The sequence below is a fragment of the Sus scrofa genome, chromosome 17 (assembly GCF_054392235.1).
Source record: "Sus scrofa isolate SSC_HxYL_T2T_F1_AM1 chromosome 17, Sscrofa_HxYL_maternal_Yorkshire_Landrace_v2.0, whole genome shotgun sequence".
Taxonomy (NCBI): Eukaryota; Metazoa; Chordata; class Mammalia; order Artiodactyla; family Suidae; genus Sus; species Sus scrofa.
Window position 1 is genome coordinate 22,499,704 of NC_139399.1, and position 25,052 is coordinate 22,524,755.

Below are 25,052 nucleotides of genomic sequence, written 5' to 3' on the forward strand. Positions count from 1 at the left end.
ATTCATTCATCTCGTCTCTAATACAAGCCATGTGTTTCTTATGGGAGTTGAAAGGACATTAATCAGAATCTCCCCCTTCAACCCATCCAAGGGGACGCAGAGTTCTTGGTTACATCTCAAATGTCAAGATATGGGGAAACGGATAATAACAGTCAAAGTATATCAGTTGTAATTTATACCGTTGTTGCAATTGCTGTGAAATATGTTGGGGGTGGGGAAGCACTGAACCATAAAGCAATGTCTCTTCTGTGGGAAATGTGGCTGGAAGGGGCTGGATGGCTGTATCTGTTTTCCTGAGCAGACAAAACTCCCATTGAATCTACGAGAATGCAGGAATTGGTATCCAAACTTATGTATAGCCTGATTGTCCTTGAAGAGTAAGAGAAAGATGTGGTCACAACTCTGACTTGATTTCTTGTTATAGATCAGTGCTTCTCAATCTTGGCTGCATAGAGGTACCACCTTGGAGGTTTGAAAACTCCTGATACTTAGGCCACACTCTAGGCCAATTAAATCACAGTCTCTGGGTTGGGATCTACACATCAGTCCTTATCAAAACTCCCCAGGTAATAATGCCTGTGCAGCCAAGTTCAAGAAGCATTGATGGGATCATCACAGGAAAATTCTGATTAAAGACATGGAAGCACTTAGTGACTTGTTTGACATTCCTGGCATTTGCTTTCAAATAAACTTATCATGCTATGCTGGGCAACAGCTTTATATTTACAAAATTTTGCTAGTTCAGGATCATCATCTTCAAATCATTTTGATTGTCATCTCTCGTGTTCTTAGAGGAAAAATGATGGCAAACAGTTGAACAAAACGAAAAACTTGTATCGAGATGCTAAAATGTGAAAGGGGTGAAATGCTCCAGCTGGTGGGCTAGGGTCATCAGAGAGAAGGCTTCCTCTGCAGAAGATGTTTAAGTGAAGCTATAAAACAATGGTTCTCAAAGTGTGGTCTCAGGACCGGCAACCTCAATGTTACCTGGAAATTTGCTCAAAATGTAAATTCTCAGTCTCCACCCCTGCACTCTTGATCAGTGACTCTGGGAGTGGGGACCAGAAACTTGCATTTTAACAAGCTTTTCAGCTGATTCTGATGCATGATCTAGTTTGAGGCTATATCTCCTAATATTGATTTACAACATCCCATAGCAATTGTTTTGTTCTCATTCACTTAATATTTACTTTCAATTTTGATCTATTTTTTTAATTCAAAGGTGATATAGAGGAATGTTTTAAATTCTAAGTTGGGTGACGTTTAGTTGCTAATTTCCAGTTTTCTTGTATTGCATATATATAACGTAGCACATATGATTTTTAATTTTTGGATTTAACTGCTAATTTCAATTTTATCATGTTTCATGCGTTTTGGAAAAGAATATGTGTCTTTTTGAGTACATCTTCATATCTATTAATTCAGGCCTGCTTATTCAGTAACTAATTGCATGCTTGATTTGTCAATCTCTTATGATGTGAAAGGCTTCCACTTTGTGGTGTGCCAATTGTTCTTCATCTTTTCAACATATTGGTTTCATGTTTCAAAATGATGTCTTTACTTAAGAATTCATGGATATTTTATCTCCTTGATAATTTTATTAGCATTTAGCTTTATCATTCCCAATTAATGTTACTTTTGCCATTGATTTTATTTTGTTGGCTATTTAATTTGCTTGATGTATTTTTTTGTTTGGTTTGGTTTTCCTGGCTGCATTTTTGGCATGTGGAGGTTCCTGGAGCAGGGATTGAATCCTTGCTATAGCTGTAACCAGAGCCACAGCAGTGACAATGCTGGATTCATAACCCACTGAACCATGAGGGAACTCTTTTCTTGATATATGTTTGTTCATCACTTTCTTTTCCTATTTCCCTTCAATACATTAGGTATGTTGAAAGGATGAAAATGCAACCTAACCCTCCCAGAACCAGGAAGTTAATAAAAAGCTCTAAATGCCCCCGAATTCCAGACCCTGCTCGCTGCCAGTAAATAGGTAGAAGGTCACACTTCTTATTGTTCCAGGGCCTGCTATCCTGGCCTAAGTAAGATAACAGGAAATGAATTGACTAATCGCTTATCTGGATTCTGTAAAACTGACTGGCACCATAGAAGAATTGATTACACATTGAAAGCCCTAGTGACCTATCTCAACTGCAATCTGTCACTCTGCCCAGGAGCCCACGCAGATGCGGACCTCCGGAACTGTTTTAAAATGATTGGTCCACAGAACGCGGGCTCTCGATATTTTAAAATGATTGGTCCACAGAACGCGGGCTCTCGATATTTTAAAATGATTGGTCCACGGAGCGCGAGCTCTCGATATTTTAAAATGATTGGTTTGCGACGCACAGGCTTTGTTGTGAACCCCATAAAACCTGTCCCGATTCCGAACTAGGGGCCGCAGTCCTCTACCCCTGCGTGGCGTAGGACTGTGAGCCCCAGCGCGCTTGGAATAAAAATCCTCTTGCTGTTTGCATCAAGACCGCTTCTCGTGAGTGATTTGGGGTGTCACCTCTTCCAAGCCCGGACGAGGGGGATTGTTCTTTTACTGGCCTTTCAATGTCTCATAAGAGCTTATAGTAGGTAGATATTCCATGGTTTTGTTAGTTTTGAATCTCATTTGTAAGTCTCTATTTTTAACAGCAGAAATTAGCTATTCATATTCATTGTAATTTTTGAAACATTCAAAGTGCCATGTTATTTTGCATTTACTAGATTTAAATTTTTATAGTTTCATTCTTCCCCGACTCTTTATAGGACTGCAAACATTTTTTTTTTGCTCATTCTTTTTTAAACCATTAGTTATTTTTTGGAAATAATACATCTGAAACAGCTTAAAAATCTGTCTTCAAGTTCTGTGACATTTTTGCAGTAAGATGTAGAGTCTGAATCCTCTTCTCTTGAATATGAGCCAGCCGTTAATGATGAACTTAGAGCAAATAGAGTGTGGTGAAGTGATATAGGCATTGTAGCTTCTGTCTGGTGAGCGCTCTCTCTCTTTCAGCTTCCCTCTTTCTCTCAGGATGATTGCCATTGGAACCCAGATACCACACTACGAGGAAGCTCAATGTGCATGGTGCGGCCACTTGCAGGTAATGGCAGGCGTTTTGAGTAATAATAGCTCCAGCTGAGGTCCCAGCAGAGACTCAGCTTCAACTGACACATGTGTGGGTGGGGAACCTTCATGCCTAGTTGTGCTCAGTCATCCCCCAAACCATGAGGGAGAGAAAAAGAAATGATTATTATTGTTTTAAGTCAGAGATGCTGAAACAGTGATAGAGAACTAAAGAAGCATCTTATTTTTATGTTTCTATTTGTTAGTTTTACATTTATACTGATGAGTAGAAGATCAAGGACTAATTTGTATTTATAACTTAGCACCTGAATGAGGCAAGATCTTTAGCAAATTTATTCTTAATATGTTCCTCCCTTTTGGTTTATTGGAAATAAATCTGAGATTGTTTCATGTCTTACATTATGTCTTTGCTATTTAAGATATTTTATTATCAATACTATTTTGGGTGCCTTATGCGTATTACTAGAAGTTATTTAGATTCAATTGTCAGTTTCACGGTTTTCTTGTGTATCTTACTATTTTGGATGTTCCATGTCTTTCTCTTTCTTGGATTCATTTTCTTCATTTCATTGGGATATATCCTTGAGTAATTTGTCAGAGAGGATACATTATTTTGATTCCTTATGTTTTTAAAGCCTTAATTTTGTCCTCACACATGATTGATTTTTTGGTTGGGAATAGAATTCTCAGTTCTAAAAGATTTTCCTTCAGAAATCTGAAAACAATGCTCCATTGTTTACTAGCACTCACTGTTGATGAGAAATCAGATGCCAATTTAGTATTTGTTTTTTGTTTGTAAGGTACATTTTTGCTTTGGGGATTTTCCATTTATCCTTTTTTTTTTCAAATTTATTTTGTATTCATTTATACCAGAAAATCTTATTGGCTATCATGATGGTCCCCCATATGCAAAAGACAGTAAAAGGCATGTAAAATAATTATATACATAAATTATACATATATTGCCGAGACCAGCTTAGCAGGATGGGGCTGAAGAACGGGTGCTATGGAACTTAAGGAAAAAAATTAACATAAAACAAGACACAGAGACATTTATCTTAAGTAAAGGTGGGAACCAGGAGACTCAAGGTCTCAGGGACCAAGAGCCCTGCCTCAAGAAATCACACTGCTTTTATTGTGCTCTTGAGGATTACATCAAGCGAAAAGGGGGTTGTGGGTGCAGGATAGAGGTTTTTTTTAATTATCTTAAAAGTCACTTAGCTGGTAAATGGTTAAACTTTTTACTCTAAACTATAGGCATTTAAGAATCATTAGCATTTGAGTTAGCTATCTATGCATAGCATTTCAGAGAATCCTCACTGTGCTTCTGCAAGTGGCATGCCTGTTTGTGGCAACCCTGTGTGCCTAGGTTTGCACCTTGGTTCTCTTTTCTAATGCATATTCTGTTAACGACCACTCCTAAACCACTTGGTCCTGAGGTTCCTCTTTCTCTTATTCTTTAGAGGACATATCATGCTTGTGCAAATGGCGTGCCAATCTGCACAGGTCAGCGCGCCTAGACCAATGTATTATGTCCTCATTCAGCTGACCCTGGGAATAACCCATGCCCTTAGGTCTTTGTTCTTAAGCTTAAGTCATTTACCGTCACCGTGACTGCTTCTTAAGCAGGAAGACGGGACAAAGTAAGGAAGGATAAGATGGAGTTTTCAGCAAAGAGGCTAAGAAAATATTATAAAAACATGTCTTGCAACAATATATAAATTAATTTGTAAAATATTCTCCTCTGTGGGATTTTTTTTTGCCTGTTCGCCTCCTTTATTTTTATTTTTTGTAATACTTTTATTTTTCTATTATAGTTGATTCACAATGTTTTGTGAATTTCTGCTGTACAACAAAGTGACCCAGTCACACGCACACACATATATACATATACATATACATATATATATATACACACATTCTTTTTCTTTTGTTATCTTCCATCATGTTCCATCACACCATTTATCTTTAAATGTAGATGTTTTACCAATCTGTACCTCTACATATGACTTAAAATTATTTCTGCTTATTCTTCGATGGCCCACTTCGGCCAACTGACTCAAGTCAGTTGATTTTTTTTCCCTCTCTTATTATTTCTTTCCTTTTTCTTTCTTTCTTCCTTTCTCTCTTTCTTTCTTTCTTTTTGGCCATACCCATGGCATATATGGAAATTCCCAGACTAGGGTTTGAATCGGATCTGCAGATGCTGGCTTTCACCCCAGCCACAGCAACGCAGGATCCGACGAGCTGAGTTTGTGACCTACACCACAGCTCGAGGCAATGCTGGATCCTTAACCCACTGAGCGAGGCCAGGGATCAAACCCACATCCCCATGGATACTAGTTGGATTCATTTCTGCTGCACCACAATGGGAACTCCTCTCATTATTTCTTTGATTATTCCTTCTCTTCCCCATTCTGGTTCTTCTTTCTTGAATTCCTTCCTTCTTTTTATTTCTTTGTCTTTCTGTCTCTTTCTTTTTGTGCTATATCAAGAGATTTATCATCTAGCACACTACTTTAGCCATATCCATTCTATCATTTAGCCCTTCTGTTCCATCTATTATTTTGGAAATCATTTTTTTCTTTCTTTTTTTCCTTTTTAGGGCCACACCTGTGGCATATGGAAGTTGCTGGGCCAGGGGTTGAATCAGAGCCACGGTTGCTGGCCTACACCACAGCCAGGGCAACGTCAGATCTGACCTTCATCTGTGACCTACACTGTAGCTCATGGCAACGCTGGATCCTTAACCCACTGAGTGAGGCCAGGGATCAAACACACATCCTCATGGACACTAGGTCAGCTTCTTAGCATACTGAGCCACAACAGGAATTCCTGGAAAACATGTTTTTAATGTTAAAGAGCTCTTTTTTTCTCTCTCTCTCTTTTTTTTCCTGTTTCTCTTTCTTAGTAGCTTGTTTTTAGGTTATGGGCTCATTACCTTCCCATAATTAGAACTTAAAAAAATTCTCATCCATTTCTTGTATTATTGATTTCTGCTTATATAATTTGTACTTTCATATCTTCAAATATGTTGGTGATTATGACCATATATTCATAAAAAGAGGACTAGATTGTTTCTTAAAGGGGCACAGGTTCCATCTGGAGGCCTCTTTACACAATAGGCACATTTCTTTCTTTCCTTCCTTCCTTCCTTCTTTCTTTTCTTTTCTTTTTAGGGCCACACCCATGGCATATGGAAGTTCTTAGAGCTAGAGGTCGAATCGAAGCTGCAGCTGCCAGCCTATGCCATGGCCACAGAAATACCAGATCCGAGCTGCATCTGTGAGCTTCGCTGCACCTTGGGGCAACACCAGATCCTTAACCCACTGAAAGAGTCCAGGGATCAAACCAGTATCCTCATGGGTTCTTTTTTTTGTTGTTGTTGTTGTTGTTGTTGCTATTTCTTGGGCCGCTCCCGCGGCATATGGAGGTTCCCAGGCTAGGGGTTGAATCGGAGCTGTAGCCACCGGCCTACGCCAGAGCCACAGCAACGTGGGATCCAAGCCGAGTCTGCAACCTACACCACAGCTCACGGCAACGCCGGATCCTTAACCCACTGAGTAAGGGCAGGAACCGAACCCGCAACCTCATGGTTCCTAGTCGGATTTGTTAACCACTGCGCCACGACGGGAACTCCCCTCATGGGTTCTTAACCTGGTGAGCCACAATAGGAACTCCTGGCACATTTCTCTTTTAACTTCCATGAACAGGAAGCAGTTGTGAGAGAGAAATCTGGATGGACTTTGCATCTAATTTCCTTTTGATAGTTTAGCAAAGAGCTGACTCAGCATGTCCGACTTAGCTCAGCAGGCTGTTAGTAGGCACTCAACTTCTGAGACCATGCACCCCTACCAAGGCCTCTTCCCTGGCCAGAAGTTTCTAAAGTAACATATTCTCTTAGCCATTCCCTTTTCCTGGCCCTATAAAAATGTAGACTATTATGGGTTAGAGTCCCATGCAATTGGAATGTTGGCCAAGTTCAAATAATTTATACATGCATGGCCTAAATATGGGTTAATGAGAGATTCTGAGATTGTATGCAGTCTACTGTTTCTCTGCTTATAATTGTTTTTTCACTTGATAAACTATTTGGAATCTGTACAGCATGGTATATTGTGGATCTATGACTCATTTGTATGGCAAGCAGACTTGGGGAGCCCTAAGTTATCCGAAGCTGAGATGGCTTTGCTGTAGGCATGGATGATGTTTTTAGTTTCTCTGCATTGCTGCCCGTTGCTTTTCTCTTCACATATGTTGTGGAGTTATGGACTTCTCTCTTTGGACCCAGTTTCTACATTGAAGCCTTCCCCCCCATACTTTGTTGAGAAGACATTTATTGTGACTAACTTAGAGGAAAAAGCAATAGCAAGCAATTTTGCACACAGGAGGTCAGGATATATGTACATTTTTAAAAATCTTTTTAGGGCTGCACCTGTTGCATACAGAAGTTCCTGGGCTAGGGGTCGAATAGGAGCTGCAGTTTCAGGCCTCTGTCACAGCCACAGCAACACTGGATCTGAGCTGCATCTGTGACCTACATCATAGCTTGTGGCAATGCCGGATCCTTAACCTTACATTGAGCGAGGCCAGGGATGGAACCCACATCCTCACAGAGACAACATTGAGCCTTCAACCCGTGGATTCATCACGGGAACTCCTGTACAACGTACACTCTTTTTTTGGCTTTTTAGGGCCACACCCGTGGCATATGGAGGTTCCCAGGCTAGGGGTCAAATCGAAGCTATAGCTGCCGGCCTACACTACAGCTCACGGCAATGTTGGATCCTTAACCCACTGATCAAGGTCAGGGATCGAAACTGCAACCTCAGGGTTCCTAGATGGATTCGTTTCTGCTGTGCCATGGTGGGAAATCCACAAATGTACACTCTTAATGTATGTCACAAACCATCTGGTGTTCAAGTGAAGAGCTAGTCTCCGTGGTGATTGAAGATACTTTCAAGGCAATAATGACTCCAGGCAATTTCTGCCTTACACAATGACCTTAAATCAACCTCCTTGAGGGCCTGACCAACCCACATGGACTGGGCTTGATTTAAACCCTAGGAAGATAGTTCTATAACCAGTTCACACATCCTGCTGTGTTATCTCAGAGTTTGGTGATTCTTTGGGACTCTATCAGAAAGACATTATTTAACCTATACACTCCTTTGCAGGTTCTATTTTAGGTTGGAATATTTCTTTGTTCACTTCTGTGACCTACACCACAGCTCACAGCAACGCCGGATCCTTAACCCACTGAGCAGGGCCAGGGATCGAACCCACAACCTCTTGGTTCCTAGTCGGATTTGTTAACCACTGCGCCACGACGGGAACTCCAAGCCACGAGTTTTTAAAAAATAAATTTTATTGGAATATAGTTGACTTAGAAAGTTGTGTTAGTTTCAGATGTACAGCATATACATATATGTTCATATACAGTTATACATATACATATATCCATTTCTTTTCAGATTCTTTCGCCATGTAGGTATTACATAGTATTGAGTAGGATACCCTGTGTTATACAGTAGGTTCTTGTTACCTATCTATTTTATATATAGTAGTGTGTATATGTCTATCCCAAACCCCTAATGTATCCCTCCTGCCCCACATTTCCTCTTTGGCAACCATAAATTTGGCTTCAAAATCTTTGAGTCTCTTTCTGTTTTGTAAGTTCATTTGTATCATTTTGGGGGGTTATATTCCACATATTAGCCATCTTATATGATATTTATCTTTCTCTGTGTGGCTTACTTAGCTTAATTTCTGGATCCATCCAAGTTGCTGCAAATGGTGTTAGTTCATTCTTTTTTATGGCTGAGTAATACTCCATTGCGTATATGTACCACATCTTCTTTATCCATTCCTCTGTCAATGGTCACTTAGGTTGCTTCCGTGCCTTGGCTATTGTGACTAGTGCTGCAAAGAACATTGGGGGGCATGCATGGTTTGGAATTATGATTTTCTCCAGATATATGCACAGGAGTGGGATTGCTGAATCATATGGTAGTTCTATTTTCAGTTTTTTAAGGAGCCTCCATACTGTTCTCCATAGTGGTTGCATGAGCCACTGAATTTTGGAGCAGCCTCTTATGCAGAAGAAGGTTAACTGGAATAGGCTGTCTTATGCAGCTGCTGGATGATGTGGTGTGGAGTTGGGTATAAGTGCCTTTACTTCTCAAGGTGGCCTCTCACTCCAGAGTGGGATCCAGCCCTCCTTTATGTGGCAGCTCAGGGCTCCAAAAGGGAGAGAGTGGAAAATTCCAGACCTTTTTAATGTCCCAAGTTGGAAGTCCCAGAGTGTCACTTCATCCACATTTCATTGGTCAAAGCAGGCATAGGAACAGTCCAAGTTTCTGGGAAGGAGACATACACCTCAACTGCTGATGAGAGGAACAGCAGTGCATACAAGAGAGGAGGGAATTGATGTTGTCATCTTTGGAACCAGCTGCCACACTGTCCCTCATTAGAATACTAGGTCCATACGGACCTTAGCTTTGACTTTCTTGTTTACCACTGGCTCCCCAGCACCAATTGTTGTATCTGGCACATGCAACCTATGAAAATGTTTGTTGCAAACAGGACAATAGTGCCAAGGCGAAGTGTGTGACTTTTGGATGAGACCATTTCCTTTGACCAGAACACTTCCTCCTCTTTTCCTGGCTGACTAACTCTCACGCCTCCTCAAACTCAGTTTAAGTGCTGTTTCCTCTGTGGCCCCAGGCAGGGTTGGTTACTCTCTCATCTCCCTTGGTCAATTGCTCATGTCTCACTCTTGTCTTGGGCACTTCTTGGTTTCCTTTTGGGAAGATCTCAGGGGTCAAAAACCATATCTTAGTCATATCTTTCAATGGCTTCCAGTGTCTGCCAGGTTGTATACTCAGAAGCAGAGCCATGGCTTAGAACAGACAAACGCTCAGAAACAGAACCAATTATCTCTAATTCTAGGATCCATCACTCAGCAGAGAAATACAAAATTCTGAAGTACATTTTAAGGGGAGGTCATGACTCAAGGCCTTGGGATGGGGGTGGGGCAAGCAAAGACAGAGATCAAGAAAAGGGAAGTTATTTCCAAAGAAAAACACAGACATTACTGAAAGGTTGAAAATAATGACATGAACTTTTGACAATAAGAATATCTAACCTTCTAGACTTCACCTGTACAGTGGGGGTAATAATCCCGACTTTCTTATAAAAATTTAAAGTGGATGTGAAGACTAAATGAAATAAAATATGCATGGGGCTTGGACCAGTGCCTGGAGCATAGTAAGTGTTCAATAAATACTAACTGTAGGGCTTCCTGTCGTGGTGCAGCAGAAACGAATCCCGACTAGGAACCATGAGGTTGCCGGTTTGATCCCTGGCCTCACTCAGTGGGTTAAGGATCTGACGTTGCTGTGAGCTGTGGTGTAGGTTGAAGATGCGGCTCGGATCTGGCGTTGCTGTGGCTGTGGTGTAAGCTGGCAGCTGTAGCTCCGATTGGATCCTCAACCTTGGGAACCTCCATATGCTGTGAATGTGGCCCTAAAAAGAAAAATACATACATAAATAAATACTAACTGTAGTAACAAAAACTCCAAAATATTTTCCATTTATTGGCTGACCACTTTGTGCCAGGAACTGATCACAGGAATAGTATGGATGCTAAACACTGGCTGCTCTTTACTGAAGTAACTCAAAATGACTCAAGAAAAGAAGGGTAGCCTTGCCAGAAACATCAACAAGATTGGGGCTCTTGAAGAAGCTCTTCCTTGTTGTTTTTCAGCAGCACTTTTAGTGGCTAGAATCTTCTCCAGTTCAGGAGGGAAGAGCAGGTGAGCCTGGGATTGGCAGTTTCTGCACCGTGGTGAACAGGTAGAACAGCCTGGTACAGGTGCTCCTCTCACTTAGAAGAAGAGAGAGAAATCTCTGGGCGTAAGTTTTCTAGCTGTTGGGAATTTGAAGCTTGTTTTATGTAGTAGTTCCTTTCCATCCAGTTACAGAGGAAAAAATAAGGCTGCTATATTAAAACTAGTCTTCCTATGAGAGTTATTCTGAATAGAGAAATGACACAGGTCTCACCCACCTGATGATGGACCCAGAGATGTTTCTGGGGCAGGCTCCCACGCATACAACTCAGCAACACCCCCAAGGTTTCTTGAAGAATCCATCATCAGCTGAAATTGCTTGTCTGATACCTTAAATGACCTGTTCAAGGGCAGACAGCCCAGACTGGGCTCTTTCTAGCCGCCAGCTAATTAATTTACTTCCAAAATGCAAAAGAAGGCCCACTTTTCTCATTGTTTTTTCCTCTTGTCTCTCACCACTGTTTTTTTTTTTTTTCTTTTTAAAAATAAGTCCTGTTTTTATCTTTGTTTACTCACACCAGTCCAATGGCCTTAATTACAAACAAGTGAATTAACTTGTATGTAAAGGAGATGCAGATAATTAACTCCTTGTCTCTGAGTCATTCTTTGACATATGTCATCGTGGAGATTTACTGTCATCTTATATGCAGTCCCTTACAATATTAGTAAATTTTCTGTGCTGATTTCTTTTTCAATGTAAGTGCTACTTTTGGAGCCTGAGTTTATAATACAGAAATGAGATGCCTTATTGAAATAGGATGGTTCATTTTACAAATGGCCCTTGCACACTGATGGATCCAGACACCACAAATACTGAAAATACCTGGAGATATGTTGGTTGAAGATTAAATTAAGTGTTTTAACCAGAATTGTCCAGACAATATATAAGTGAAAGAAAGTTAATTATCTTCTGAGACCTCTAGGGCAGTGGTCTTCAGTTAGCAGATGGTTTTGCCCTCCAGGGAGCACTGTCTGAGACACTTTTGGTTGTCATGATGGGGGCGGCATGGTGGAGGGAGTAGAGTGCCCCTGGCACCTGGTGGGTAGAGGTCCTGGGGTGCTGCTAACTATCCTAAAATGCACAGCTCCTCACACAAGAATTGTCTGGCCGTGGAGTTCCCACTGTGGCTCAGTGGAAATGAATCTGACTAGTATCCATGAAGATGCAGGTTTAGTCCCTGGCCTCGCTCAGTGGGTTAAGGATCTGGCGTTGCAGTGAGCTGTGGTGTAGCTCAGATCCTGCTGTAGCTACAGCTTTGATTTGATCCCTGGCCTGGGAACCTCCATATGCTGCGGGTGTGGCCCTAAAAAAACAAACAACAAACAAACAAACAAAAAGGAATTGTCTGGCCCCCAGTGTCAACAGGGCCAAGGTTGGAAATCTTGCTCTAGGGCTACAGATCCCATTGACAGCCACGCTAGTTAGCACCCATTGAGTTAAACGTTCCTTTTCTTCCCTCCCCTACCCCTGCTTTTGCTGTTTTAGAGTCTAAGCCAATGTCAAACACGAGGCCCGGCATCTCTTGGACTCTCCAAACATTTCTTGTGACTTCCGTGACTTTGGTGAACATTTGCTAAATGAGTGAAGGGTGTAACCCTACCAGCTACCTGCAGTATTTGTGCTTTTCAAACATTATGTTGTGCTTTTCAAACATTATGAGCTTTCTGTTTTCTTACCTTAGACATTTTTCCTCTGTGTTCATCGGGACTCAGACTTGCAATTTCCCAAGATAGGAATTTTGCAGAGATTTGGAAAGCTTTTAAGGAAGCAGGGAAGATAATAATGAAGTAAGGTAACAGGGAGATAAATAACTAATCTTTCTCTGTTTTGATACTGAGATCACTAGGTCCTTTGGATAATGGTGAATTTACATTTATACATAAATTACATTTATTGAAAAAATACACAGGGGAGTTCCCTGGTGGCTCAGTGGGTTAAGGATCTGGCATTGTTGCTGCTGTTGTTCTGGTTACAGCTGTGGTGCAGGTTAGACCCTGGCCCAGGAACTTCTGAATGCCACGGGTGTGGCAAAAACAAAAACAAAATAAAAAAACTCACAGGAATTAACTAATCTCCACAATGTTACTGTAGCAGATTTTTAAAAAGTTAATCTTTATAGCCATGAATATTTATTAAGTGCCTTTTGCGTACCAAGACCTGATTCTTTCCCCAAACTTTGATGAGACCAAGAGAGTTGATATTATTAGCTGGTGAGTCTTTCCAAAAGTGTTGGCTTATTCATGACCAGAGAGTTCCATCTCTTTTGTGGCCTTGGCCAGATTTTATAAAGTGTAGCCTCTTGTTTATTTATAATGGACTTTGAGATCCTTGGACGAGATGTATTACATATGTGTGAAGGATTAGAGGGCAGTTTTAAATAACAACAGGAATAATGCTTCTTTGTACTGCTAAACTGTAGATCTTTTCTTCCAGATTTAAAGGCCATTATAGACATAATTTGATTGTTGCTCTATTGCAACAATGTTTTTCCTTCTCTCTCTGTCCAGTCAGATTTTTTCTTTATTAAAGATGGCACGAATACTTTCTCATGTTATGACCTCTTTGATAAACAGCTCAGGATGTTATAAAAGCAAAGCAGGAGATGTCTCAAATAATTAACGACAGAAGGCTTGCTGATGCTCTGGTGTTAATGTTGCCAGAAAACTCAGCTATTTGTGGGTTGCTCAATACGTTTTTGTACAGATGTGTGTGAGGTTGAGTTTCAGCCATACGCCTGTAACAGCATCAGGAAACATTTTGTCATGCTACTTCCTTGGGTGATCTTTTATGACCAAAAGAAAAAAAAAGTCATATTTCTGTCTTGTGAAATTGAGCTCGAATTCTGGGTAGTTTAGCAGCAATCAGTATATGCCTGAATCACAGCTTCACGGGATGGTTTGTATTATAGACCAATGGCAACTACTGCTCTAAATATGGAAATTAAATACTTTAGGTTCAAGCTGATTCAAATCTGTGGGTAGGAAACGTCTGATCTTTCCCAAGATAAGTTTAAAAGTGTATGGAGGTTTCTCTAGGGCTACAAATCCTGTTCACATTCACATGTATTTTTTGGGGGACAGTCCCTTGAGGTCTCTTGGCAGTCACCTTCTTTAATATGGGGGAGAGACTGAGGTCCATAGGAATGCCAAAAAAAAAAAAAAAAAAGGAAAAATCAAAATGTCTTCAGAAGATTACCAGAGTGTGGTTGATCTAGAAACCAAATCTGACAGTTCCAAGCCTCGAAAGATGAGTATCAAACAATACTTGGCTTCCCTCCCTCCACGCATGAGGCATCTGCTTTTACCCAGAATCAGTTCATAATTTGGAAGCTTCTTATGTTACTGACATTCTCAAGTCTTGCACGAAATTTTTCATCCACTTTCCTAATCATCAGTAGTTATGTACAGTATTATAGTTGTAGTCTCGATAGGTTTATTATCAGTCCAGAATTCTGGATGTATTTCTCATAGCCTCTGTGGTCATGGCACAATACTCTAATAAATGTGAGATGACCAGATGGGGCTCACCTAGTAAGCTTTCTTAACGTGGTTCAATTAGTTTATATTACAGCTCAACTTAAAATTTTTTTTTTTTCTTTTTACAGCTTCACCTGCAGCATATGGAAGTTCCTGGGCTAGGGGTTGAATTGGAGCTGCAGCCACGCCACAGCCACAGTAACACAGGATCCAAGCTGTGTCTATGACCTACGACACAGCTGGTGGCGATGCCAGTTCCTTAACCCACTGAGCAAGGCCAGAGATCAAACCTGAATCCTCAGAGAGATAGCTTCAGATTCCTAGCCCACTGAGACATGATGGGAATTCCTCACTTAAAATTTTAAGGGGTGAAATTGATGTGATATCTCAGATATTATTTACTATTGTCTTGCTAGATAGTCTGAATCTTTGACCGTTTAGATACCTGGCTGATTGTGCAGCACTCTGCCTTTATCCTCTCCACCCACCCTGAAGGTCACATGCAACTTTGTGGACACTTTCTGTCACACTAAAAACTTCTTATCTCAAGCACTTTTTTTTTTTTTTTTTTTTTTTTTTGCTGTGTATGGGGGGCTTTCCTCTGATCTTAGGGCTCACTCATCCTGGCTTGGGCAGGATTGATGATGAGAGTTGGTGGATATGAACCCAGGCTTCCTCTCCCCTCCTGCCATCAGTCCTGAGCTGTATCTGCATAGTATTTAAGAGGACACCTGTGAGATTGAGCCCTAGAGCGCCTATCAGTCTGCTACTCAGTAACACAATCCCTCCTAATTCCTTCTCTCATCTGGCCTAGTCCCTCCCTTGGGATTCCTGCTTTCACTTCCCAAATAAAGTATCTGCACCCAAATTCTGGCGTTGGGATCTGGGATCTGTCATTGAGGTAATCCAAACTAAGACAGCACCTAGTACAGAAACGCCCCAGCAAGCCCCCTCTTCTCCTCACCTTACATTCAGTGGGCCACTCAGTGCTTTGGATCTACTTCCTACATAACCCTTGAATCGCCTCCTTCTCTACTTTGTAGAATTTAGTTCAAATCCATCGTATCTCACTTAGTTGATTACAGTGGCATTCCACAGATTGTCTCCATTTTAATCTATCTGCCATACCCAGTCTCCACAGTGTGACAGAGAGAACTTTCCACGAGGCACACCTGGTCCTTTTAATTTCCAGCTTCAAACTTTCCAGTGACTCAGGCCATTCATCACCCAGCCCCTGCTTACCCTTCTTGCACCCCATACTGCTGCCCATGATCTGTGGCTGTAGTGTGAGGTCTGTACTCCACTCTGCTCCACCTGTGAACTTCAGCACAATTTAAGGAGAAAACAAACCTCACCTTTGCTTGGAACGGTCGTCTGCGGACTACCCTCAATGGCCTTCTTCATCCCATCTCTTTACCTTGTGCACATCTCCACGAGTGCCTTTATCTCTATTTATTGGTGTGTGAATATATCAGTCTTTACCACTCAACTGTGAGTTCCTCAAGAGAACTCACTATCTGTAATTCCCCGCTTCTGGCTTAGCACTGGGCAGGAAATCAATACTTGATCCTGACATGGACAAGTTGGCTGTTTAATTTGTCCTTTGGAAGTTTGCTTTGGAAAATATGGTAGGGCTGAAGGCTGGGAGAGGGCTCTCTATATTTTCCAAACCCATTAGAACTGCTTAATGAAGACTGATGAATTGATGATGATGGATGTGTATCCTAGTGCTTAAAATAATCACTAAGCACTTTATATCTGAAAAGTGCTGCTCTGGTGCTTCATTGTTAAACCTACTTATTTTTCCACATCTAATTTCTTTTTTCTTTCTTTTTCTTTTTACAGCCACACTTGCAATATATGGAAGTCCCTGGACCAGAGGTCAAATGGGAGCTGTGGTTGTGGCCTATGCCACAGCCACTGCAACCCCAGATCTGAGTTGCGTCTGCCAACTATACTGCGGCTTGCAGCAACACCATATCCTTAACCCACTGAGTGAGGCCAGGGATCCAACCTGCATCCTCACTGAGACAACATTGGGTCCTTAACAGGCTGAGGTCCTGCCATGTTTAATTTCTTTTCTTTTCTCCCTTCTTTTTCCTCCCTCCCTTTCTTTTTCTTTTCAGGGCTGCACCTGTGGCGTATGGAAGTCCCCAGGCTGGAGGTGAATCAGAGCTGCAGCTGCTGGCCTATGCCACAGCCACAGCAACACAGGATCCGAGCCATGTCTGTGACCTAAACTACAGCTCATGGCAACACTGGATCCTTAACCCACCAAGTGAGGCCAAGGATCGAACCCGTGTCCTCATGGATAATAGTCAGGTTTGTTACTGCTGAGCCACAAAAGGAACTCCTTTAATTTCTTTTCAATGGATACATTTCTTCACCCTGCTCCTTTGTTGAACATGTAGGAAGAAACAGAGGTAAATTTGCAGAAAACTCCAGTTCTCTGGGATTTATTTTGTCCCTATCCCCAGATTTGTTTAATTAAGACTTGGAGTCAATGAAGTCAAGTGGAAGAAAAATTATTAAGTAAAATAAAAATGTTTAGTTTTGCCTGATCTTGACTTGGAAGTTACCTGGATTTCTGTTGGTTAGTTGTACCTCTGTGGGGGAATATGATGGGGTCAGACAGTTTTGCCCAGTTCTGTTCTCTGATGGAGACCTTGCAGGACGGGTCCTATTTTCCTGGTGCTGTGCCTTGGAAACTGCCCTATGGAAACTTCTCCATTTTGGAAGCCTGATTCCCATCTACTGTTTTGGGGAAGGGGTGGAGCAGGCAAATTTCACCATAGTTTATACATGGTCAAGCCTAGGGGCTGATAGCAGTTTTTTGAAATTGTTCTCCTTAACTTCAGAACTTTCTAGCACTGGGGCAATGTGGTGGAATGGAGAAAGCATGACCCTCCATGGCTGTCTCCAGGGAGGCTCCAAGGGTGTCTATGAAAGCTGGGAAGGAGCAGAGTTGTTATGCAGGGTTGAGGTGGACTGAGCTCACCACAGCCACCTCCTAGCTGCATCAGAACACACAGCCACGCTCATGGTGGTGGCTGGGACGTGGCTCCTGGGCAGGATGGGAAGCTAGGTGTTCCCAGCCTGGCAAGGGGCTGGGAACTTCTTTTTAATTGGGTAGAGCCCTGAGGCCTGTGCAAAGGGATATAGGCGTACCCTGCAATACAAAGAAAGCCACAGGTGTGGGTCTACCCCGAGGAATGGAGACAGGAGACACTGGCCAAGAGCAAGCAGGGAGAAGGCTGGGAAGCTGCTGCCTGTGAGCAGGGTGCAGGGGTCCAGTTCCCACGCCCAGTGAGTGGCCTTGTCTCCTGCCTGAGTTCCTGGTACAGCAGCCCTCACCAACCCGGCCTGGGGTTTCGCTTTCTGGTTTTGGTTTCCTCACTCTTTCCATGGGGAGCCTGTTGTGCTGTGTTACCTGTGTTCTTTCTTACCCTGCCTGGGCCCATCTGAGCTTGAAAGGTGGTGACTCCTGAGTTCCAGGCCGAGGTCTTGCCCTCAACGTCTATGTTCTCTCTCTGCTCTCAAAGTCAGTATTTTAAAACACAAAAGCAAAGACTAAAAACAAACAAACAACAAAACAAAACAAACAAAATTCCATCAATGATATCAATACTCCTGGTTATTTTGTTCTATTTTGGAAAGTATCGAAGAATCAGATCTTTCCATTTTAACAAAAATAATTAGAAGAGTTTACATTTTTAGAATGTCTTCCATGTGCCTTGGTCCTATGTTAAGCACTTTGTTTCCATAGTTCTGTTAAATCTTCCTGACAGTTCTCTAAGGAACGTATCTGTGAACTCTATTTTATAGGCAAGGAAACAGAAGAACGGAGAAATTAAGTAACTTCCCCAAGGTCACATAGTAAAAGTGGAAAAGCTGGGTTGGCATTATTCACTCCATGCTTAATAAATGCAAGCCATACAGACTCAGGCTTCTGTAGCACTGGGGAGGTGGAATAAGCAGTGTTGCTGGGGTCACATTCTATTCCTTGCAAAGGGCAATGGACGCAGGTGTCCATATTTTTAATGGGCCACTTCCATTCTTATCCACGTTTGTCTCTCTCCCTGGGATGTTCTCATGCCCATTTTCTCCCACTTTATATTTCCAAGAAAATTGTTTTAACAACGATCTGCCTGCCCAGCTAAGCAGCTTGCTTTTCCTCCCACACTTCTACCGGTCCCCTATTTCCTTTCGCACATGACACCTTCTGTCATAATGACACTGCTACCTGTAAGGAATCCTTGGTTGTCTGTTCCATGGGAAAGAATACCCACACTTGGAGCTAATAAGCAATTACTCTCTTCTAAACCTGTAGTTCCCATCATGGCAGCCACCATGTGGCCGCTGAGACCGGAACTCAGGGGGAGTTGAAATTGAGATGGGCTGTGAGTGTATACTGCACACACCAGAATTTGAAGACTTAGCAGGGGGTGGGGTGGGGAGAAGAATGTAAGATATCTTGTCAGTAATTTGTCAAATATTGACTACAGGTTGAAATGATGGCTTAGGGAAAATACATTTCTAAACTTCATTTTGCTTGTTTCTTTTAATTCTTCTAATGAAGTTACTAGAAAATTGAAAATTGCCTCTGTAGCTTGCGTTACATTTTCAATTGGATTGCGCTGCTCTGGACGCTCGGCTCACTCTTCAGGGTGGAGAAGGGAGGGAGGTGCAGCCCCACCCTGAGGGATCCCGCAGGTGTGGGGTGTCTGGTGCTTATGAGGGATGCAGACCCTGTCTGTGGGTGCGGGGGCGGTGGGGTCCCTGTGATCAGCGTCTGCATTTTAATGGAAGGCAGAGCTTTAATTGATTTGGGGTGAGGGAAGTCCAGGTGTCAGCTGTCAGGTCCTGGATGGCAGAGGCCACGCTTTCTCGGCAGTTCCCCAGGCACAGCGCCCAGAGCGATCAGTAGTTGTTCAGTGATTAAAGGTTTTGGGGTCGGACAGGTTTCTGCCTGGTGTCTCGTGAACCTCCTCACATGGGCAGTTGCCTCCTCTGCTTGTTCCTGATGGACTCCTCTTTCCCTCTTGCCCCGGTTCGGTTACCAGGCCTGCCTGTCCAGCTCTTCCATCACTTTCAGGCACCCCGCCCATGTCCCTGTCTTAGCCAGACCTTCATCATCTTTCCCTTAAATCTTGTCCAGGCCCCCACCTCCAGGCTAGCACAAGGGTTCTCATATTCTAGTAGGAACTGGAGTCACCTGGAGGACCCCTTAACTACACAGCCCATGGGGCCCCATCCTCAGAGCTCTGACGCATCAGGACTGGGTTGGGGCCCAATAATGGGCATCTCTAACTCGTTTTGGGGCAACACAGGTGCTGATGGTGCCGAGGCCACAGTTAGAGGATTGCTAGCCTAGTCTAGTTGTCTTCCTAAAACATGAATCTGATCATGACATTCTTTTCTTTTTTTTTTCTTTTTTTTTTTTTTTTTTGTCTTTTTGCTATTTCTTGGGCCGCTCCTGCGGCATGTGGAGGTTCCCAGGCTAGGGATTGAATCGGAGCTGTAGCCACCGGCCTACGCCAGAGCCACAGCAACGCGGGATCCGAGCCACATCTGTGACCTACACCACAGCTCATGGCAACGGCGGATCCTTAACCCCGCTGAGCAAGGGCAGGGACCGAACCCGCAACCTCATGGTTCCTAGTCGGATTCGTTAACCACTGCGCCACGACGGGAACTCCATGACATTCTTTTCCTAAGAGCTGCCAACAGCTGTTCAGAGCTCTCTGGATAAATCCAAACTCCTTAGGGGCTCCATCCAAGGGCCTTCATTATCTGTTCTCTGGGTACCACCCCAGCTCTATTGAGGAAGGCTTTGCTTCCTTCATGGTGCCTCCTTTCTCCTGATGGACCAGGCTCTACCTCACCTCTCGTGCCCTCCCAGCACACCTCCCTCCTCTCCTTGCAGGTGGCCTTTTCCAGGCTCCTGTGACTGCCAGCTTCATGCTGGGTTGGGTCAATAGGAGGTACTAGAGGGAAGAAGGAAGAGGGAAGTTGGTGGAGGAGGTTTATGTCTCTCCTCTCTAAGCTTTGATCAGCATCTCCAGCAGTGGCTGTGTCTTCTCCATGGACTCAGCTGCTGCCAGGAGGGCCTGCTATGTTTTCGGCCTTGCCAGATCACTTGGTCATAGGGCACTAGAACACCACATGTTCCTGAGGTCCTTGGTGCATCTACCTGAGGACAGATGCAGCTACCTGCTGTCCCCAGTACTTGGGTGCTTCTCTGGCTCCGTTTGACTGTTAGCTCTTCTACGATCAGTATCCTGCGCAAAACTCTTCTATGCTAAAAGCATAAAAGTTATATACCACTGATGTCCAATAGAACTTTCTGTCATGATGGAAATGTTCTCCGTATATCTGCCTTGTTTAATATAGCAGCCATTAGCCACATGTGGCCACTCGGCACTTGGAATATGGCAAGTGCAATCGAGTAACTAAATTTTTAATTTAATTTTGTGCAAATTAAATTTAAATAGTCGTATATGATTAATGGCTACAGCATTGGACAGTACAAGGCTAGACCCTGCTTAATATATGGCTGTTAACATTTAGGAATAGATTTTGAAATTGGCCTAGAAAAGAATAAAGAAGTTCTCTGTGCTATAAAATACAGTCTTGCTCTCGGCATATCAGTTTCATTACTTTAAAAAACTTAGGTCACATTCTAAAATATAGATCTTTGGGGGCTGAGATTACAAAAATAAGAAAGAGTAATAGGGATTATGTTGAGTAAATTAAAGTAAGTTACAGAACAATGTATCTAGTACCATTTGATTTGGTAAAAATAAAAGTAAGTAGAAATATGAATCTTTACATGAAAATACTTAGAAAGATATACAAAACACTGTTAATGGCAAAAATAGGGGCAAGAAGGAGGTGGAAAAGCACTACCATTTTTCATTTAACACACTGTATATCTTTCTTTACCGTTTAGTGATCTATCATCTGTCTACATTTACCTGCTGTCTGTCTGTCTGTCTATCTATCTATCCATCTATCCATCTATCTGCCATGAGCATGTATCACTTTTACGATGAAAGCAGCAAAGCAACAAAATAAAACAAAACTGAAAGAATTGTTATTTCATTTCTGCGAGGAATGGATTATATACATTTGCGCTCTGTCATTTAGATTTAACAGAGCAGTGTTTAATCATTTTCTTGATGACAGGGTTGTCACTATGAATTTCATGTTGTGCACTATGATGTCGTATGGTTTTAAGAGTATCTGGGATTTGTTTTAATCAGATAAGGTAAGACGTGTAGAAATGGAAATGACTGTCACGAAAAAGTTTTTATACTCAACAGCTCCCTAGAAACAGGACTCAGGACATGCCATGCAGGGATCAGCAGTAATGAACTGGGCTAGTATCCATGAGGATGCGGGTTCGATCCCTGACCTTGCTCAGTGGGTTAAGGAACTGACATTGCCGTGAGCTGTGGTGTAGGTCACAGATGCACCTCAGATCCTGCATTGCTGTGGCTGTGGCTAGGCTGACAGCTCTAGCTCCAGGTGGACCCCTAGCCTGGGAACTTCTGTATGTTGCAGGCGCAGCCCTAAAACAAAAACAAAAACAAAAACAAAAACAAAAACAAAAACAAAATAAAACAAAAAACCCAAAAAACAAAAACAAGGTCATGTCCTCATCCTGGGGTCTGTGTCTTAAAGACTTGGCCATGTTGTTATACATCTACCTGCAGCTTCTCAGGATCCTGGAAGCCCATGTTTTCTCTTTGTTCCCTTATCTTAGCTGTGTACCGTAGTCTTGAGGCCATGCTTCTGGATAAATACAGTTGCTGTTTTAGAGAGCACCCATTTTTGCATGGTTTAGTGCTAAGAATGACATAAAACAAGCCAATGGACATAGCAGCATGATTCAGGTGGCTCCATAAGTTACTTGGGCAAGTTACTTAACCTCTCTGATTCTCTTTATTCAATTATAACATGGGAATAATAAAGGGACCTAGCTCTCAGGGTATCGATAAAGGTTAAATGATTGAATTCCTATAGTCAGTACATTTACAATTCAAGACGCACATGTAAATCTCAGTATGTGGGAGCTTGCTCTAAAGGAAGGAGTGACTTTAGTATAGGCTGTAAAGACTCATGTAGGATTTTGAGAATTTCCTTCACTGGAAAGTAAATCCCTTGTGTCGGGGTTGTCCCCTAGAGGCTCCTACCAGGATTTCATGTTGAACTGATGTGTATTAGAATCTCTGACTCTACTGCGAGCTGAGTCTGATGTCCCCATGCAGGAAGGCCCAAGCTTTGATCATCTATTCATTGTAGGTAAATGAACACAGAGAGCTGTTGATCCCATGCTGAGATCAAGTACATGAAAGAGCATTGGATGGAACACCTGCTCTGTGCCAGCCTTCCAGATCCCGCTTCCCTGACTCCTGGCTATCTGAAACTGCCTACTGACTCCAGCCTCCTCTCCCTTCCATAATTTAGCTTGCAGATTTATTGTCTCTGACATTATCCCCAGTGAATAGGTGTATTGTTTTCTCTTCTTTTCTTTTTTGGCCACACTGTGCAACAGCTTGGTGTTGGATCTCAGTTTCTAGACCAGCGTTTGAACCCCAGCTTCAGAGGTGAAAGTGCTGAGTCCTAACCACTAGACCACGAGGGAACTCCCAGATGGATTGCTTTCGTCTTATTCCCTTTTCATTCTTAATTAATTAATTAATTTCCTTCCTTCCTTCCTTCCTTCTTTCTCTTTCTTTCTTTCTTTCTTTCTTTCCTTCCTTCCTTGCTTCTTTCTTTCTTTCTTTCTTTCTTTCTTTCTTTCTTTCTTTCTTTCTTTCTTTCTTTCTTTCTTTCTTCCTCTTTTGTCTTTTGGTCTTTTTAGGGCTACACCCGTGGCATATGGATGTTCCCAGGCTAGGGGTCTAATCGGAGCTGTAGTTGCCGGCTTACACCACAGCCACAGCAACACCAGATCCTTAACCCACTGGGCGAGGCCAGGGATTGAATCTGCAACCGCATGGTTCCTAGTTGGATTCATTTCTGCTGCGCCATGACGGGAACTTCTGTATTGCTTTCTAACTGCACAATGGGAAAGGAGGAGTCATTATATAGACTTCCTTCCTCCCTTTTTTTCTTTCACACACACACACACACTTCTTTATTAGTACACTAAATAAGATCCAGTGTTTCTTTTTTTTTTTTTTTTTCTGTTTTTCTTTTTTTACTGCTGTGCCTGTGGTATATGGAAATTCCTGGCCTGGGGTGGAATCGGAGCTGCAGCTGCCAGCCTACGCCACAGCCACACAACGCCGGATGCAAGCTGCATCTGCAACTTATGCTGCAGCTTGTGAAGACACTGGATCCTTAACCCACTGAATGAGGCCAGGGATCAAACCCACATTCTTATAGACACTATGACCGGTTCTTAATCCGATGAGCCAAAATGGGAACTCCTATGTAGCCTTCCAAAGCTAAATATCAATCCTTCTAACATGGATATATAAGGAGATTCTTAGCAGAATTATTCATAACTGTCAAACCCTGGAAGAAACACAAATACCCATCAGTTGGAGAATGGAGAAAAATGGTGGTGAATCCATCCAGTGGAATACTAGTCCTCAATAAAAAGAGACAAACTAACATATGCAGTGCATGGATGAAGATTAAAAAACAAAAAACAAGCAAACCAAAAAACAACATCTTGGAGTTCTGACTGTGGTACAGTGGATTAAGGATATGGCATTGTCTCTGTGGTAGTATGGGTTCTATCTCTGGCTTGGCAGAGTGGGTTAGAGGGATGTGGTGTTGCTGCAGCTATGGTGTAGGTCACAGCTGTGGCTCGATTCGATTCCTGGCCTAGGAATTCCACATGCTGCAGGCATGGCCATAAAAACAAAACAAAACCCAAAAACTCCCCATCTTGTTGAATGAAAATAGCCAGCCAGAAAAGAGTAGGTACTGAATGATTCCATTTTTATGAAAACCTGTTTTAATGACAGAAATCAGGGACTGCCCAGAGTTCCCGTTGTGGCACAGTGGAAACAAATCTGACTAGTATCCATGAGGATGTGGGTTTGATCCCTGACCTTGATCAGGGGGTTAAGAATCTGGCATTGTCGTGAGCTGTGATGTAGGTCACAGACACAGCTTGGATGGATCTCTTGTTGCTGTGGCTGTGGCCTAGTTTGAGAGCCATAACTCTGATTCCACCCCTAGTTTGAGAATTTCCATATCCCATGGGCGGGGCCCTAAAGAAAAAAAAAAAGCTGCTTCCGTTGGGGGACGGTTTAAAGATAAGGGCAACTGGGGAACTTTCTGGGGTGCAAAAAAAGTGCTGTTTCTTGACCTGAGTGATATTGTGTGAATTAGATGATTGAGCTGCAGTGTGGAGGTTTGTGCACATGCTACTGCATATAAATCATGCCTCAGTAAAGTACTATTAGCAGATTAATAACTTTTATAATGGGAAAAAATGTTATGAGGAAAATGAGAAAGAATATTTAACAATGCTTTTTCAAATGAGAGGCCTTTAAGAGTGAGAATTCCTATATAACGTATCTGGCTGTATTGTTAACCAGAATTTATTTCAGGGGCTGATCAGCTAAGGACCTTTTGTTCCTTTCTCTTCCTGGTTTGGCTGCTGGTCTCTTGATTTCACTGCA

General features: G+C 42.4%; 2 long non-coding RNA genes across 3 annotated transcripts in view; one reads left to right on the forward strand and one right to left on the reverse strand.

Moving 5' to 3' along the window:
• The first annotated feature begins 2,394 nt into the window (after positions 1-2,394).
• The window catches only part of LOC146395174 (uncharacterized), a 70,911-nt gene continuing 48,253 nt past the window's right edge, over positions 2,395-25,052 (forward strand). Inside the window, exons 1-3 of one of the 2 annotated variants that reach the window (XR_014832799.1) lie at positions 2,395-2,491; positions 3,005-3,092; positions 22,711-24,084. This is a non-coding gene — a long non-coding RNA (uncharacterized LOC146395174). Of the gene's footprint in view, positions 2,492-3,004; positions 3,093-22,710; positions 24,085-25,052 lie in introns of those variants that run through there. The other variant, XR_014832798.1, reaches the window with a different exon arrangement.
• On the reverse strand, positions 19,819-23,282 carry LOC146395175 (uncharacterized). The gene is made up of 2 exons (XR_014832801.1): positions 21,940-23,282; positions 19,819-21,732 (listed from the first exon to the last, which is right to left on the reverse strand). It is a non-coding gene; the product is annotated as an uncharacterized LOC146395175 (long non-coding RNA).